This window comes from Callorhinus ursinus, unplaced genomic scaffold, assembly GCF_003265705.2.
Source record: "Callorhinus ursinus isolate GAN/ISIS: 27379988/994484 unplaced genomic scaffold, GSC_fseal_2.0 scaffold18, whole genome shotgun sequence".
NCBI lineage: Eukaryota > Metazoa > Chordata > Mammalia > Carnivora > Otariidae > Callorhinus > Callorhinus ursinus.
Window position 1 is genome coordinate 873182 of NW_027397080.1, and position 16606 is coordinate 889787.

The 16606-nt window shown below is 39.7% G+C and overlaps 1 non-coding gene across 1 annotated transcript; it reads right to left on the reverse strand.

The window, feature by feature from the left end:
* Positions 1–1668: 1668 nt before the first annotated feature.
* TRNAQ-CUG (transfer RNA glutamine (anticodon CUG)) lies at positions 1669–1741 on the reverse strand. The gene has a single exon. It is a non-coding gene; the product is annotated as a tRNA-Gln (tRNA).
* Positions 1742–16606: the final 14865 nt, after the last annotated feature.

Consider the following 16606-nt stretch of genomic DNA (forward strand, 5'->3'; position numbering starts at 1 on the left):
TGGATGAAGGCAGAAACTCAGCATGGCTTCCCTGGGACCCAGTATAGCAGCCAGAGTCTGAGCAGATGCACACTGCATGTACAGGAAATCCACTAGCCATTTTGGCCATACAGGAAGCAATCATCCTTGCAATAACAATGGCATATGCTTGCATAGGGACAAACAGTTTATGAGGCCTTTAACTGTATGATCTCATCTGAGCCTCATTTAGGCCCTTTGGGGACAGTGTCATATCCATTGCGTAGTTAAAGTGATGTAAGCTTAGAAGTTAAGTGATTTTCCCATGGTTATATAACTGGTTAGTGACACAGTTAGGACTAGAATTCAGGTTTGTCTGTCTCCAAAACCAGAAAATTCTGTCTTTTCTAGTTCCTTTCCTGAACTGGTATCCTCAGTGCTCCCTTCCTAAAGACATGCAAGGGCTCCTGAAGGGGCGTCTGGGTGGGTGGTCAGGTAAGCATCTGCCTTTGGCTCAGGTCATGATCCCAGGGTCCTGGGGATTGAGTCCTGCATCAGGCTCCCTCCTCACCTGGGAGTCTGCTTCTCCCTCTGCCTGCCGCTCCCCCTGCTCGTGCTCTCTCTCTCTCTCTCTCAAATAAATAAAATATTTAAAAAACAAAACAAAAAAAAAATGGTTCCTGGAAAGATAAGGATCCACTTCATTGGGCCCTATAAAGCCCAAGAACTTGATTGTTCTCAAATAGTTGGGTCCTCAGCTCAGCCACATAATGCTCCTCCTGACAATTCATCCAGAGAACTTTGTATGAGTTGGAATAGAGGGAACCCAGGAGCAGAATATCTCAGGAGGTGTCCAGATGTATTAGAAACCTTGCCCAGTGTATGCACCTGGGCCTGTTCAGCTCAGACAGAGAGAAGGAAGGCAGAAACCCCTCTAAGATTCTTCCATCAGACTCAGGGTGCGAGTACCTCAACCCCAGCAAGAGATGCCCTTAATTCCTAGATATGGAAATGGCAATTTTCTTCTAGAAGATTCTTGGATTACTAAAAAGAATAATCCTAATATGTGGGAGAATAAATTAATTGAGACTATTTCTCTACATTTCCTTATACCTTTAGTTGAGCTTATTGCCTCACTTACCACCTCTTGGGAAAAAATAACATAACAGACTAAAACGTTGTCTCTTGGCTTCTGAGAAAACCTTAGGTTTCAAGGCAACATAAGAGCAAGCTTCCTATGGCTAAGGCTTAGTTGAGATGTGTTGAAGTGAGGGAGAAGAATGGAGGAGAAGCAAAGAGGATGGAGGAGGAGTTGAGCCTGGACTTGACTGATGAGATGTATTTATGATAGATTTGCCTATTCTGGACATTTCATATAATATGGGGTCTTTTGTGATTAGTTTCTTTCACCGAGCATAATTTTTTCAAGGGTCATCTATGTTGTGGCATATATCAGTACTTCATTCTCTAGTCAAATAATATTCTATCTTATAGAGATACCACATTTTGTTTATTCATGCATTAGTTGGTGGACATTTGTGTGGTTTTCTCTTTGTGGCTATTATGAATAATGCTGCTGTGAATCATCGTATACAAATTTTGTGCAGACACCTATTTTCATTTCTGTTGGAGTAGAATTGTTTGATCATATGGTAACTGTTTTTAACATTTTTTGGAAATTTACCCTTTACTTTTTTTAAGTAAACTCTAGGCCCAACATGGGGCTTGAACTCATAACCCTAAGATCCAGAGTCATGTGCTCTACCAACTGAGCCAGCCAGGCACCCCCAGGCACCCCTGTTTTTAATGTTTTGATGAACTGCCAAACAGGGGCTGTACCACTTTACAATCCCACCGTCAATGAACGAAGGTCCCGATTTTTCTACATCTTCATCAACACTTGCTATTGTCTGTCTTTTTGTTTCAGTCGCCCTGTGAATGCGAAGAGATATCTCATTGGGCTTTTTTTGTTTGTTTGTTTTAAAGATGTTATTTATTTATTTTTTCAAGAGAGAAGGAGAGCAGGACCGGGGGGAGGGGCAGAGGGAGAACCAGACTCCCCACTGAGCAGGGAGCCCAATGCGGGGCTTGATCCCAGGACCCTGAGATCATGACCTGAGCCAAAGGCCAACGCTTAACCAACTGAGCCACACAGGTGCTCTTGTTTTTGTTTTTTAAAGTTTATTTATTTACGTAATCTCTGCACCAAACGTGGGGCTTGAAATCCCAACCCTAAGATCAAGAGTCACACATTCTACCAACTGAGCCAGCCAGGTGTCCCACCATTGGGCTTCGGATTTTCATTTCCTCAATGACTTTTTATGTGCTATTGATCATTTGTATGCAATCTACGGGGAAATGTCTATTCATAAATATCCTTTGCCCATTTTTTTAACCCTTTGCACATTTTTAAATTGGATTATTTGTCTCTTTGTTATTGAGTTGTAAGAGTTCTTTATACATTCTGGACACAGTCAGAAGGTATATCTTAAGGATGAAAAAATTTCAAAGAAATCTTCAATGTTATTCTTTTTTTTTTTTTTAAAGATTTTATTTATTTGACAGAGAGAGATAGCGAGAGCAGGAACACAAGCAGGGGGAGTGGGAGAGGGAGAAGCAGGCTTCCCGTGGAGCAGGGAGCCCGATGTGGGACTCGATCCCAGGACCCTGGGATCATGACCTGAGCCGAAGGCAGACGCTTAACGACTGAGCCACCCAGGCGCCCTTCAATGTTATTCAATAATTTTATTGTGTTGTTGTTGTTTAGAGAGGGAGGCATAGGAGGGGAAATGGAGAGGGAGAGAGAGAATCCCAAGCGGGCTCTGCACTGGGCACAGAGCCCGACTGAGGCGGGGCTTTATCTCACAACACCAAGACCATGACCTGAGCCAAAATCCAGAACTGGATGTTCAACCAACTAAGCCACCCAGGTGCCCCAATAATGTTATTGTTGATAGTAGTAATATTGGTAATGCATTTTTTTTTTTAAAGATTTTATTTATTGGGCACCTGGGTGGCTCAGTTGTTACGCATCTGCTTTCGGCTCAGGTCATGATCCCAGGGTCCTGGGATAGAGTCCCATATCGGGCTCCTTGCTCCACGGAAAGCTTGCTTCTCCCTCTCCCACTCCCCCTGCTTGTGTTCCCTCTCTGGCTCTGTCTCTCTCTGTCAAATAAATAAATAAAATCTTTTTTTTTTAAGATTTTATTTATTTGACAGAGAGAGGCACAGCGAGAGACAGAACACAAGCAGGGGGAGTGGGAGAGGGAGAAGCAGGCCTCCCGCCGAGCAGGGAGCCCGACACAGGGCCAATCCCAGGATCCTGGGATCATGACCTGAGCGAGAGGCAGACACTCAACAACTGAGCCACCCAGGCACCCCGGTAATGCATTTTTAATTTAATGATGTGTATTATATAGCAAACTACGGAAAGAGCTCAGAGTGTCCATGGACAGATGAATGGATAAAGAAGATGTGGTACATATATACAATGGAATACTACTCAGCCATCAAAAAAATATGAAATCTTGCCATTTGCAATGCTATTAATGGAACTAGAGGGTGTTATGCTAAGTGAAATAAGTCAGTTAGAGAAAGACAATTATCATATGATCTCACTCATATGTTGAATTTAAGAAACAGAACAGGATCATAGGGGAAGGGAGGGAAAAATAAAACAAGATGAAATCGGAGGGAGACAAAACATGAGACTCTTAAGCATAGGAAACAAACTAAGGGTTGCAGGAGGGGAGGGAGGTGGGGGTGACAGACATTAAGGAGGGCACGCGATGTAATGAGCACTGGGTATTATATAAGCCTGATGAATCACTTAACTTTATATCTAAAACTAATAATACATTATATGTTAATTAATTAAATTTAAATTTAAAAATAAATGTAAAAAAAGATGTGTATTGTAGGATAAAACAAATAAGTAAGTGTTATTAGTATTAAAAACCAATGGGCGGGGCACCTGCGTGGCTCAGTCGTTAAATGTCTGCCTTCTGCTCAGGTCATGATCCCAGGGTCCTGGGATCGAGTCCCACATCGGGCTCCCTGCTCGGCAGGAAGCCTGCTTCTCCCTCTCCCACTGCCCTGCTTGTGTTCCTGCTCTCGCTCTCTCTCTGTCAAATAAATAAATAAAATCTTAAAAAAAAACAAAAAACAATGGGCGCCTGGGTGGCTTAGTCTGTTAAGCGTCTGCCTTCGGCTCAGGTCTGCTTCTCCCTCTGACCCTCCCCCATCTCATGCTCTCTCTCTCTCACTCTCTCTCAAATAAATAAATAAACTCTTAAAAAAAATCAATATTCTCAGTAAAAGAGAAGGGGGATACAATATAAAATTTAAAAATAAAGAAAAAAATTCTATAATGTTCATTTTGTATTTGAAATTAATATGGAGGGGCGCCTGGGTGGCTCAGTTGTTAAGCGTCTGCCTTCAGCTCAGGTCATGATCCCAGCGTCCTGGGATTGAGGCCCGCATTGGGCTCCTTGCTCAGCGGGAGGCCTGCTTCTCCCTCTCCCACTCCCCCTGCTTGTGTTCCCTCTCTCACTGTGTCTCTCTCTGTCAAATAAATAAATAAAATCTTTTTTAAAAAAATGAAATTAATATGGATTCAGCTCTGTCTTTTGAAAGCACCTAGAAGCTATAAACAGTAGTAGATTGTATGGATGGCCTATACTATATTCCCTTCTGCCTGCTCTGAGTTCACTTGAAGCTACAGTAAATAGTTCCAGTCATGCTTATGAATTCAAACCTCTGATGGAGGTGCTGGGATTTAACAATCTAAATAACCCCTCAAACAGTGAGGGATAGAGACTAGTGGATAAATATCCCAGCATTTCTGTCCCTGGGTGGGATAGTTCTGGGGCAAATTTTAGGCTGTTCTTCAGAAGATTCTCCGCAGGATCCAGCCCCATTTGCTCACAACGGTAATGTGTTCATTAATACAAACATTATTGTGTTGTTGTTTTTTTTTTTACCTTTCCTGATTCATTTCCCCACTTCCTGATTTATACTTATTGGGATCATCTTCCAAAGAAAATACTTGCACTCAAATCCTTGTCTCAGGGTCTGCTTTCAGGGGAATCCAAATGAAGACAAACTCCAATAGTAATCAGTATACCAGCACTGACATTGTGATCTCTAATTATTATCTTTCACTAAAATGAGCCACAATTTCTTAAAGAAATAGCTTATGAGAGGTTTGGGGCAGGGAAAGTGTAAGGTAAACCTGGGTTATCTTATTGTGCCAGAAAACAAGGAATCTCTCAAAGACTAATGGAAACATATCATGAGCACAAGGAGGCGGGTTGAAGGGATTCTCATTGGCCAAATTTGGGATAACTTTAGAATCAAAAAGAATAATGGTTGTGACTTTAAAATATTGAATACTGGGTGTCTGGGTGGCTCAGACAGTTGGGCATCTGCCTTCCGCTCAGGTCATGATCCCAGGATCCTGGGATCAAGTCCCACATCGGGCTCCCTGCTCAGCGGAGAGCCTGCTTCTCCCTCTGCCTCTCTCTCTCTGCCTCTTATGAATAAATAAATAAAATCTTTAAAAAATAAATAAATAAAATAAAATATTGAAAACATAGTAATTAGAAAGTTCATAATGATGCTCAGAGAGCAACAGAAAAAGAAAGGGAAATAATTGAAAATAAACTTTTATACACACTATTCTGAAAATTGGCTACTAAAAGAAATGTAAGCACTTTTTTTAAAGATTTTTTAAATTTATTTAACAGAGAGAGACACAGTGAGAGAGGGAACACAAGCAGGGGGAGCCTGAGCCGAAGGCAGATGCTTAAGGACTGAGCCACCCAGGTGCCCCAAGAAATGTAAGCACTTACCTTACCTTTTAAGGAGGAACAGTAGATAAGGAAAAGTTTTTCTTTATGGGAAAATGTCAGCTAGTAAATGTAAACGGAATAATTGAATTAAGAAATTGCCATTTCTCTACTCCTCATAAAATACTTGCTTAAGGCAAGAAAAAACCGGGGGATGCTGAAATTATGAGTTAAAGTCTTTGGGGGGACAAGATATTTGCACCATGTCAAAGCATCACCCACAGATTATTTTGTTGTTAATTGCAAAAAGAAAAACCTATCTTTACAATTTAGAGATCTAGGGGTCACTGACTTGACCAAGTGATCAAATCTAGCATCACTATTAATGAAACAACCTAACATTATGGGCATCATGTTGTAATACAGTATAAAGTACCCAGTAAAGGGGCGCCTGGGTGGCTCAGTTGGTTAAGCGACTGCCTTCGGCTCAGGTCATGATCCTGGAGTCCCGGGATCGAGTCCCACATCGGACTCCCTGCTCAGCAGGGAATCTGCTTCTCCCTCTGCCCCTCTTCCCTCTCGTGCTCTCTCTCATTCTCTCTCTCTCAAATAAATAAATAAAATCTTTTAAAAAAGCCAAAAAAAAAAAAGAAAAATATTGTTGTAAATATTTTGTCCAAATTATTACATGTTTTATGCTGGAGGGTAAATTATGGTTGGAAGTGAAAGTTTGAGGAGATACTTGGAAATTATGTAAATATCCTGTTCTCTGACATCTTTTTATTCAATGGTTTTAGCATCCACTGACTATTTTTATTTATATCATTTATTGCTGTGATGGTTGAAAATAGTGACTACCTGACTATCACTCTTCTACATTTATTAGTTGGTCTGTTACCACAAACAAAAGCTTTCCCTTTTTCCTCCTTCATTCATGTATTTAGGTATTTAGTTTGTGCGGTGGACAGACTCTAGGGTGGTCCCCATGATCCCTGGTGTTCATTGCCTTATGTGGTACCTTCCCTTTGAATGTGATTGGGACCAGTAACTTGCTTCTAACCAATAGAATATGGCAAAAGTGACTATATTTATATGTGGTTATCTCTTTGTGATTATATTACATAAGACTGTAACTGTCTTGCTAGGAGACTATCTCTAATTGCTAGATTGGAAGAAATAAGCTGCCATGTTGTGAGCTGCCATATGGAGGCTTGAGCCCATGACCACGAGATCATGACCTGACCCAAAACCAAGAGTCAGGTGTTCAACCGACTTAGCCACCCAGGCACTCCAGCATGGTATTATTTTTTAAAAGCTCTTCAGGTGATTCTAATGGGCACCCAGGTGTAAGAACTACAGCCTTTGAAACAGGCAATTGTCTGAAAAGTACTTTGTGAAAAAAAGACCTAGTTGAAAAAAAATCCTGTTTGAGGGTGATTCTCTGGCTAACCCCAACTCCTGGAAGCCCTGAAACTGGCTCCTAGAGGAAGTATAATCCAGATCACAAGAGGTCCAGCCAGCATTCATCTCTCTTTTCTTTTTTCTTTTTTTTTTTAAAGATTTTATTTATTTTTTTTAAAGATTTTATTTATTTATTTGACAGAGAGAGACACAGCGAGAGAGGGAACACAAGCAGGGGGAGTGGGAGAGGGAGAAGCAGGCTTCCCCGCGGAGCAGGGATCCCGATGTGGGGCTCGATCCCAGGACCCTGGGATCATGACCTGAGCTGAAGGCAGATGCTTAACGGCTGAGCCACCCAGGCGCCCCAACAACTCTCTTTTGTTAACCAAAATAAAATCGTGGGTATTAAATAGAGGTCAAAGCAACACATGTTTTAGATGCAAAGTGGCCCTCAACCAATACTCAAGATTCAGTTTTGAGGGAAGTAAGGACAGTGGTGGAGTGTGAACTTTGAGTTAGTTCTCTTCTGGTGTGTAAATAAGCTACTTTACTTGTTCTTTGACACTGTTGCTTTGCCTAACAATTTAGTATATATATAATGACTGTGGAGTTATTGAGCACTTCTGGGCTATGCACCAAAAAGATTCATATACTTTCTTTCCATGACCCTCTCTTGAAGGAACCACTGCATTTTCTGTCTTCTCTACGTTCCAGAGTTATGTATTTCTTTGGTTAGTATGAGAAATGCTGTTTTGTCTCTGCCTCTGGTAATTCTTCAGCAAATGTTCTGCTCAAACCTTAAAGCAGGCTCTTTTATCAACCATTTTTCTTCCCTACTCCTCATTTCCAGCTCAAACTATTATTTCTCAGGAGAAATGAAAAAAAAAAAAAGAAGAGAAAAGAAAAACAAATCATAGGGAACCTTCTGATTAATAAATTTACTCTGCTTCATTGTGAAGTAGTTTGCTAAATTGGAAAGTCTCCATTCTCTAGTCTTTAACACAACCTTCTAAGGAAAACAATGGTATTATCTAAACTGTGCTAACAACTCAGAATACTTTTAAAATGATGTATGCTCTAACCCAGTAGCAATTAGCTCCCTCTGGTGTCCAAACTATAGTCTCTAAATACCATTTCCCATTAAAAAGAATCTAGAGCTCTTTGGATAAATGGCTGATTCCAGGCCTGGGACAAGAAATGTTAAGATGAGCCTAAAATATCTTGTGCCTGAAAGCAAGGAAGTTATCAAAGACTACTGGTGGTGTGTCAAAATGATACAGGAGCCAACTAGACAGGGATTCCTACTTACCAAAGATGGGATAATTTGAGTATCAAATAAAATAATGACTTCAATGAATTGAACCAAATCAAATATGTAAAATCTATTATTTCATAATGACACTAAAATGTATTTTTTGGCCACCTTTAGAAGTTGCTAGGGCACTGAATCATTAATCTGAAAAACTGATAAATAACAGTAAGCATCCAGCTTCTATCCTGTCTTTACTATATAGACTCTAAGAGTATGGTGTGGGAAAGTTCTTTATAGAAGTATCATTGCTAGTAAGTGAATGATAAAGAAGTGACAATTTTAAGGCAACTTTTTTTTTAAAAAGATTTTATTTATTTATTTGACAGAGAGAGACATAGCGAGAGCAGGAACACAAGCAGGGGGGAGTGGGAGAGGGAGAAGCAGGCTTCCCGCAGAGCAGGGAGCCCGATGTGGGGCTCGATCCCAGGACCCCGGGATCATGACCTGAGCCGAAGGCAGACGCTTAACGACTGAGCCACCCAGGCACCCTTAAGTCAACATTTTGCAACCTCTAATGAAATAATGGATTTGGGCAATTATCTAGGCAACATTACATGTATAGGATTTCTAATCACTACCACAACTCTAAGAGAAAGGCACTCTAACTATTCCTATTTTACCAATAAGGTTAAGTAACTTGCCCAAAGGCAAATTGCCTTGAACCTAGGCACTCTGACTCAGGCTTGTACTTTAAATATTTCATTATATTTCTTCTTGAACATGATAGGAAACTACCAAAGGAATATAAGCAAGGGTGTGATATAATCCCACGTGTAGGAAGAGCACTCTGATTTGCAGGTGGAGATGGACTGGAGCAGGGATAAACTTGAGGCAGAAAGAGTAAAATGCTGGGGCGCCTGGGTGGCTCAGTCGTTAAGCATCTGCCTTCGGCTCAGGTCATGATCTGAGGGTCCTGGGATCGAGCCCCACATTGGGCTCCCAGCTCCGCAGGAAGTCGGCTTCTCCCTCTCCCATTCCCCATGCTTGTGTTCCCTCTCTCGCTGTGTCTCTCTCTGTCACATAAATAAATAAAATCTTAAAAAAAAAAAGAGTAAAATGCTATACATTCATTTATTCATTCATTCATTCATTTAGTAAATATTGAACATCTCCCATGCACTAACCATTGTTCTAGGTACTGAAAATACAGGAATACAAAATAGAAATAGGGGCACCTGGATGGCTCAGTTGGTTAAGCATCCGAATCTTGGTTTCCCTCCAGTCATGATCTGAGGGTCATGAGATCAAGACCCGCATCGGGCTCCCGCCTCAGTGGGGAGTCTGCTTGGGATTTTCTATCCCCCTCCTTTTCTGCCTCTCCCCCTGCTTGCACATGCTCTCTCTCTCTCTCTTTCTTTTGCTCTCTCTCTCAAATAAATAAATAAGTCTTTTTTAAAAAATAGGGGAAAATACCTACTTTCAAAGAGTTTATGCTTGCATGTGGAAAGACAGTCAATAAACGTATAAATACATAATATTTGTAGTATGTCAAATGGAAATAAATGCTATGGAGAAAAATATAGATGAGGACTGGGAAAGAGAGTTCTGGGAGAGGAGTTATACTGTAATTTTAAGTAGGGAAATCAGGGTGGTTTCACTGAGAAGGTAAAATCTGAAAAACAACCTGAAAGGATGAGCCACGAAGATATATTGAGGAAGAATGATCCAGACAAACGCAAGTCCCCAAACAGGAGTGTGCCTGTAGTGTGGAAGAACAGTAAGGAAGCCAGAGAGGCTAAAGCAGAGTGAATGCAGGGAAGAGCTGTACATGAGGCCAAATGGGGAGGCAGATCTTGCAGGATCTTTTGGCCAGTTGAAGACTTTGACTTTTACTCTAAGTAAAATGGAAAGCCGCTAAAGAGTTCTGAGTGCAGGAATAATACAATCTAACTTTTAAAAAAATATAAGAGCTTTATCAAGATATAATTTATAGGGGCACCTGGGTGGCTCAGTCAGTTAAGCGTCTGCTTTCGGCTCAGGTCATGATCCCAGGGTCCTGGGATCGAGCCCTGTGTCAGGCTCCCTGCTCCGTGGGAAGCCTGCTTCTCCCTCTCCCATTCCCCCAGCTTGTGTTCTCTCTCTCTCTCTTTGTCAAATAAATAAATAAAATCTTTTTTTAAAAAGGTATAATTTATATACCATAAAATTTATCCTTTGATAGTACATAATTCAATGATTTTTAGTATATTTACATAGTTGTACAACAATCAACATTACCTAATTTTAAAACATTTTCATTATCCTGAGAAGAGACCCTGTACCCATGAGCAGTCAGTCACTCTTTTCCTACTCCCTTACTTTAGCTCCTGATAATCACAAATCTAATTTCTATCTTTATGGATATGCCTATTCTGAACATTTCATATAAATGGAATCATACAATATGTGGCCTTTTGTAACTGACTTCCTTCACTTAACATAACGTTTTCAAGGTTCATCCATGTTGTGACATATATCAGTACTTCATTCCCTTTTATTGCCAAATCATATTCCATTGTATAGATATACCACATTTTGTTTATGCATTCATCGGTTGATGGCCATTTGGGTTGTTTCCACTTGATGGCTGCTTGAACAGTACTGCTATGACCATTCCTGTACAAGTTTTTTTATGTTTCCATTTCTCTTGGGTATATACCTGGGAATGAAATGGTAAGGTCACATGGTAACTCTATGTTTAACTTTTCGAGGAACCACAAAACTGTTTTCCACAGTAGTTGCACTATTTTACAATCCCTCCAGCAACGAAAGGTTTCAATTTCTTTATGTCTTTTTTTTTAAAGATTTTATTTATTTATTTGAGAGAGAGAATGAGAGAGAGAGAGAGAGCACATGAGAGGGGATAGGGTCAGAGGGAGAAGCAGACTCCCTGCTGAGCAGGGAGCCCGATGTGGGATTCAATCCTGGGACTCCAGGATCATGACCTGAGACGAAGGCAGTCGCTTAACCACTGAACCACCCAGGCGCCCATTTCTTTATGTCCTTATCAACACTTCCTATTGTCTTTTATTTTAGCCATCCTAGTGGGTGTAATTTTGAATTTATTGTAGTTTTGATTTGCATTCCCCTAATGACTAATGATGTTGAGCATTTTTCATGTGCTTATTGGCCATTTGTATATATTTTGGGGAATGTAAAATAAAATCCTTTGCGGGACACCTGGGTGGCTCAGTCGGTTAAGCATCTGACTCTTGATTTCAGCTCAGGTCATGATCTCAGGGTTTTGAGATCAAGTCCTGTGTTTGGCTCTGTACTGAATGTGAGGCCTGCTTAGGATTCTCTCTCTCCCTCTCTCTTTGCCCCCCTCTCTCTCTAAAAAACAAAAACAAAACCAAAAAACTCCTTTGCTCATTAAAGAAAATAGACTTTATTTTTTAGTTTTAGAACAGATCTAGTTAGAGTTACACAAAAATTGAGAAGATAGAACAGAGTTCCTATCTACTTAGCACCCAATTTCCCCTACTGTTAGCATCTTACATTAGTATGGTACATTTGTTACAATTAATGAATCAATATTGATAAATATTATTAACTAAATTCCATAGTTTTTCAGATTTTCTTAGTTTTTACCTAATGTCCTTTTTCTGTTCCAGGATATCATCCAGAATACTATATTATGTTTAGTTGTCATGTGTCCTTAGGCTATGACAACTGCTCAGACTTTCCTTGTATTTGATGACCTTAATAGTTTTGAGGAGTACTAGTCAGGTTTTTTGTAGGATCCTCCTCAATCAGAATTTCTCTGATGTGTTTTTCATGATGAGACAGGGATTGTAGGTTTTGAGGAGGATCACAGAGGTAACATGCCATTTCTGTCACCTTATATTAAAGGTACATACCATCGACATGATTTGTGACTGTTTACCTTTGCCCATTTTTTGAATTGGGTTGTCTTTTTATTTTTGAGTTGTAAAGGTTCCTTATATATTCTGGATACAAGTGCCCTATCAGATGTATGAATTGCCAAAATATTCTCCCATTTTTTGGTGGCCTTTTCACTTTCTTTTTGTGTGTGTGTGTGTGCAATTTTATTGAAATTCCAGTTAGTTAACATACATATCTTTTCACTTTCTTAATGACATCCTTTGGAACACGAAAGTTTTTATTTTTTACAAAGTCCACTTTATTTTTTCTTTTTGTCACTTGTGCTTTTGGTATGTACCTAAGAAGCCATTACCTAACCCAAAGTCAAAAAATTGATGCCTATGTTTCCTTCTACGCTGCCATAGTTGGGCGCTTATGTCTTTGATCTATTTTGAGACAGTTTTTGCATATGGTGTGAGGGAGGGTCCACCTTTATTCTTTTGCATGTAGATATTCCGTTGTTCCAGCACCACTTGTTAAAAAGACTCTTCTTTCCCGTTTGAATTGTCTTGGCACCTCTGTTGAAAATCAATTGACAATAGACATGAGGGTTTATTTCTAGACTCTCCATTCTATTAATTATCTATATGTTTATCTTTATCCCAGAATCACACTGTCTTGATTATTGTAGCTTTGTATTAAGTTCTAAAATTAGAAAGTGTAAATCTTCCAACTTTGTACTTCTTTTTAAAAATTGGTTTGGCCATTCTGGGACCCTTTAATTCCATATGAATTTAGGATCAGCTTGTCAATTTCTGCAAAGAAACCAGCTGAGGTTTTATTTTTTTTTAAAGATTTTTATTTATTACTTATTTGAGAGAGAGTAAGAGAGCACAAGCAGGGGGAGCGGCAGAGAGAGAGGGAGAAGGGGGCTCCCTGCAGGGAGCCCGATGTGGGGTTGGATCCCAGGACCCTGGGATCATAATCTGAGCCCGAGGCAGACACTTAACTGACTGAGCCACCTAGGCGCCCCAAAACCAGCTGAGTTTTTGATACGGATTACATATAAGTTTAGAATATAAGATAAGTTTAAAAAATGTTGTCATCTTAACAATATTAAGTTTTTGATCCATGAACACAGGATGTTTTTTCATTTATTTAACTCTCCTTTGACTTCCTTCAGCCATGCTTTTATAGTTTTTTAGTTACTACTCTTGTACTTCTTTTGTTAAATTTATTCCTAAGTATTTTAGTGTTTTTGATGCTCTTATAAATGAAATTGTTTTCTTAATTTTAAGATTGTTCATTTCTAGTGTGTGGAAATACCATTGATTTTTGTATATTGATATATTCGCAAACTTGCTGAATTCAGTTATTAATTCTAACAGTTTGTGTGTGTGTGTGTGTGTATTCTATAGGATTTTCTACGCAAGATCATATCACTACAAATAAAACCTTTTATTTCATCCTTTCTAATCTGGATTTCTTTTTTCTTTCTTAATTTCCCTAGCTAAACTTCAAGCACAATGTTGAATAAAAGTGGTGAGAACAGATATCCTCATCTTGTTCCTGATCTTAGGGGGAAAGTATTCAGTCTTTCACTATCAAGTACGATGTTAGTTGCGGGGTGTTTGTAGGTGCCCTTTATCAGATAGGTGGAGTTCCTTCTATTCCTAATTTGTCGTGTGTTTTTATCATGAAAGGGCACCTTACATTTACATGGCTCTTTTGCTTGCTCTGTAGGGCAAAATGGATTGTAGTAGAACAAGGTCTAAAGCAGGGAGACAGGTTAGGATGCTACTAGGATAATCTAGGTGAGAGATGATGATGGCTTGTGGTTTTCCAGGCAAAAAATGATGTAAGAGTGTAGGAACTAACCCAGTGGTAATCAGAATAACAAGAGATGTTAAGACAATAGGATTGACAGACTTTTGTGACCAGTGAACTTAATATTGGGCATAACAGATGTTTTCCTGTCCAGATCCTCTTTACTAAGCTGGTCCAACCAGTTGCTGGGGGTGTTGGCTGATAATGGCTCACACCTGCACTTCTCTTTTTTTTTATTTATTTATTTATTTATTTATTTATTTATTTATTTATTTTTAAGTAAGTTCTAGGCCCAATGTGGGGCTTAAACACACGACCCTGAGATCAAGAGTCACATGCTCTAATGACTGAGCCAGCCAGGTGCTCCATGGATTCTGATCCCTGAACTGCCCACTGGGAGTGAAAAGTTTTCTCTTGGGCATGATGAATTCAGTTACTAATGGAAACCATATATTAAGCTGTTGAGATTGACTATGATAATTGGTTTCAAAATTTTACCAAGCAAATTGCAGAAGGTCTTTGAAGATAATGAAAATACTTGTGGTTAGAAAATAAGAGAAAACAAGTCCTCAAAAGTTATGTTACTTTATGGGGTGATGGAAATAATTTATGTCTTGATTGTGGTAGGCTATATGGCTTTATACCTCTGATGGCCAGTTGAATATGCCTTGCAGATTTTCAACTGCAGGAAGCATAATTGACCTGGGGCCCTACCTGCTGGGTCCAGGAATCCATCATTGATGGATCTACGCAAGATCCATGATCTTGCGTAGAAAATCCTATAGAATACACACACACACACACAAACTGTTAGAATTAATAACTGAATTCAGCAAGTTTGCGAATATATCAATATACAAAAATCAATGGTATTTCCACACACTAGAAATGAACAATCTTAAAATTAAGAAAACAATTTCATTTATAAGAGCATCAAAAACACTAAAATACTTAGGAATAAATTTAACAAAAGAAGTACAAGATTCAAATGAATCAATGCTACATTTCAATGGTCTATTCCCAGACAATGACTGGACACAGCAAGAAAATTAAGGCCTGTCCATTGTAAAAGCTCCTCAGAAGGTCAGCTTTAGCTCAAAGCCTTGCAAAGTCCTTGCTGATCTTTCTTTAGATTTCTTAGCATTCAAGGATACTCTCAACCTTTTCTCCTTGGTTTTGTTCTTGGTTTTGTTTTCTTGTGTTTTGTTTGTTTGTTTGTTTTATTCTGGATCAGGCTGGCCTTGTGATCAGATAGTTCACCCGGCTTTTCCTGGCTCCCTCCTCATTTCTACTATAAGTGTTGCCCCTCCCAAAAAGTCCTTGCATGTTTATCTCATATTGGCATCTGCTTTATGGATAACCTGGACTAACACAATACATTTGTCAAAACTCAGAACTATATACCCAAAAAGGATAAATTTTACTGTATGTAAATTATACCTCAATAAACTTGACTTTAAAAGATGTTACATTAGGGGCGCCTGGGTGGCTGAGTCGTTGAGCGTCTGCCTTCGGCTCAGGTCATGATCCCACGGTCCTGGGATCGAGCCCCACATCGGGCTCTCTGCTCAGCGGGAAGCCTGCTTCTCTCTCTCCCACTCTCCCTGCTTGTGTTCCCTCTCTCGCTGTGTCTCTCTCTGTCAAATAAATAAATAAAATCTTCAAAAGATGTTACATTAGTTTTAAACATTTATCAACAGCAAGTGAATCATGACTGTTCTTCTCCACTCTACTTCAACCATCCATTGCCAAGGCCATGTCCTGGAATAGGCCCCCACTTAGAACTGCTGAAATTCCACATCACACAATGACCACATCCAATATCCACACCCAATCTTACAACTTGCTTGCTCAGTTGCTCCCCAAGTCTGTCTTTATAACACTTATCATCCCCTGTTATATCATGTATTTATTCACTTATTTGTTGATTTTCTGCCTCCTCAATCAGAATGTAATCCCACAAGAATAGGAACCTTTTTTGTTCACTACTGTATCACCACAACCTAAAGTGTTTGGCACATTGTTGGCACTCATTAAGTATTAGTTGAATAAATGAAGCTCACTCTCATGTCTCCTTTCCCTTTCTTCTTCAGTCCCTCTCAGTAAAAACAGAAAAAAAGTTAGCAAGAGAAGAATCTCGGCAAACAGTAGACCTCAGCCACAGACTGATCTGGGGCCTTGAGCATACTGGCATGCTCTACTGAACAAATTTCCTGGGGCTTTTAAGAATGACTCTTTCGGGGCACCTGGGTGGCTCAGTTTGTTAAGTGACTGCCTTTGGCTCAGGTCAGGATCCTGGAGTCCCGGGATCAAGTCCTGCATCGGGCTCCCTGCTCAGCGAGGAGCCTGCTTCTCCCTCTAACCCTCCCCCCATGTACTCTCTCTCTCTCTCATTCTCGCTCTCTCAAATAAATAAATAAATCTTTAAAAAAAAAAAAGAATGACTCTTTCAACAATAAAAATTTAAAAAAAGAATGACTCTTTCAACAATAAAAATTAAAAAAAAAAAGAATGA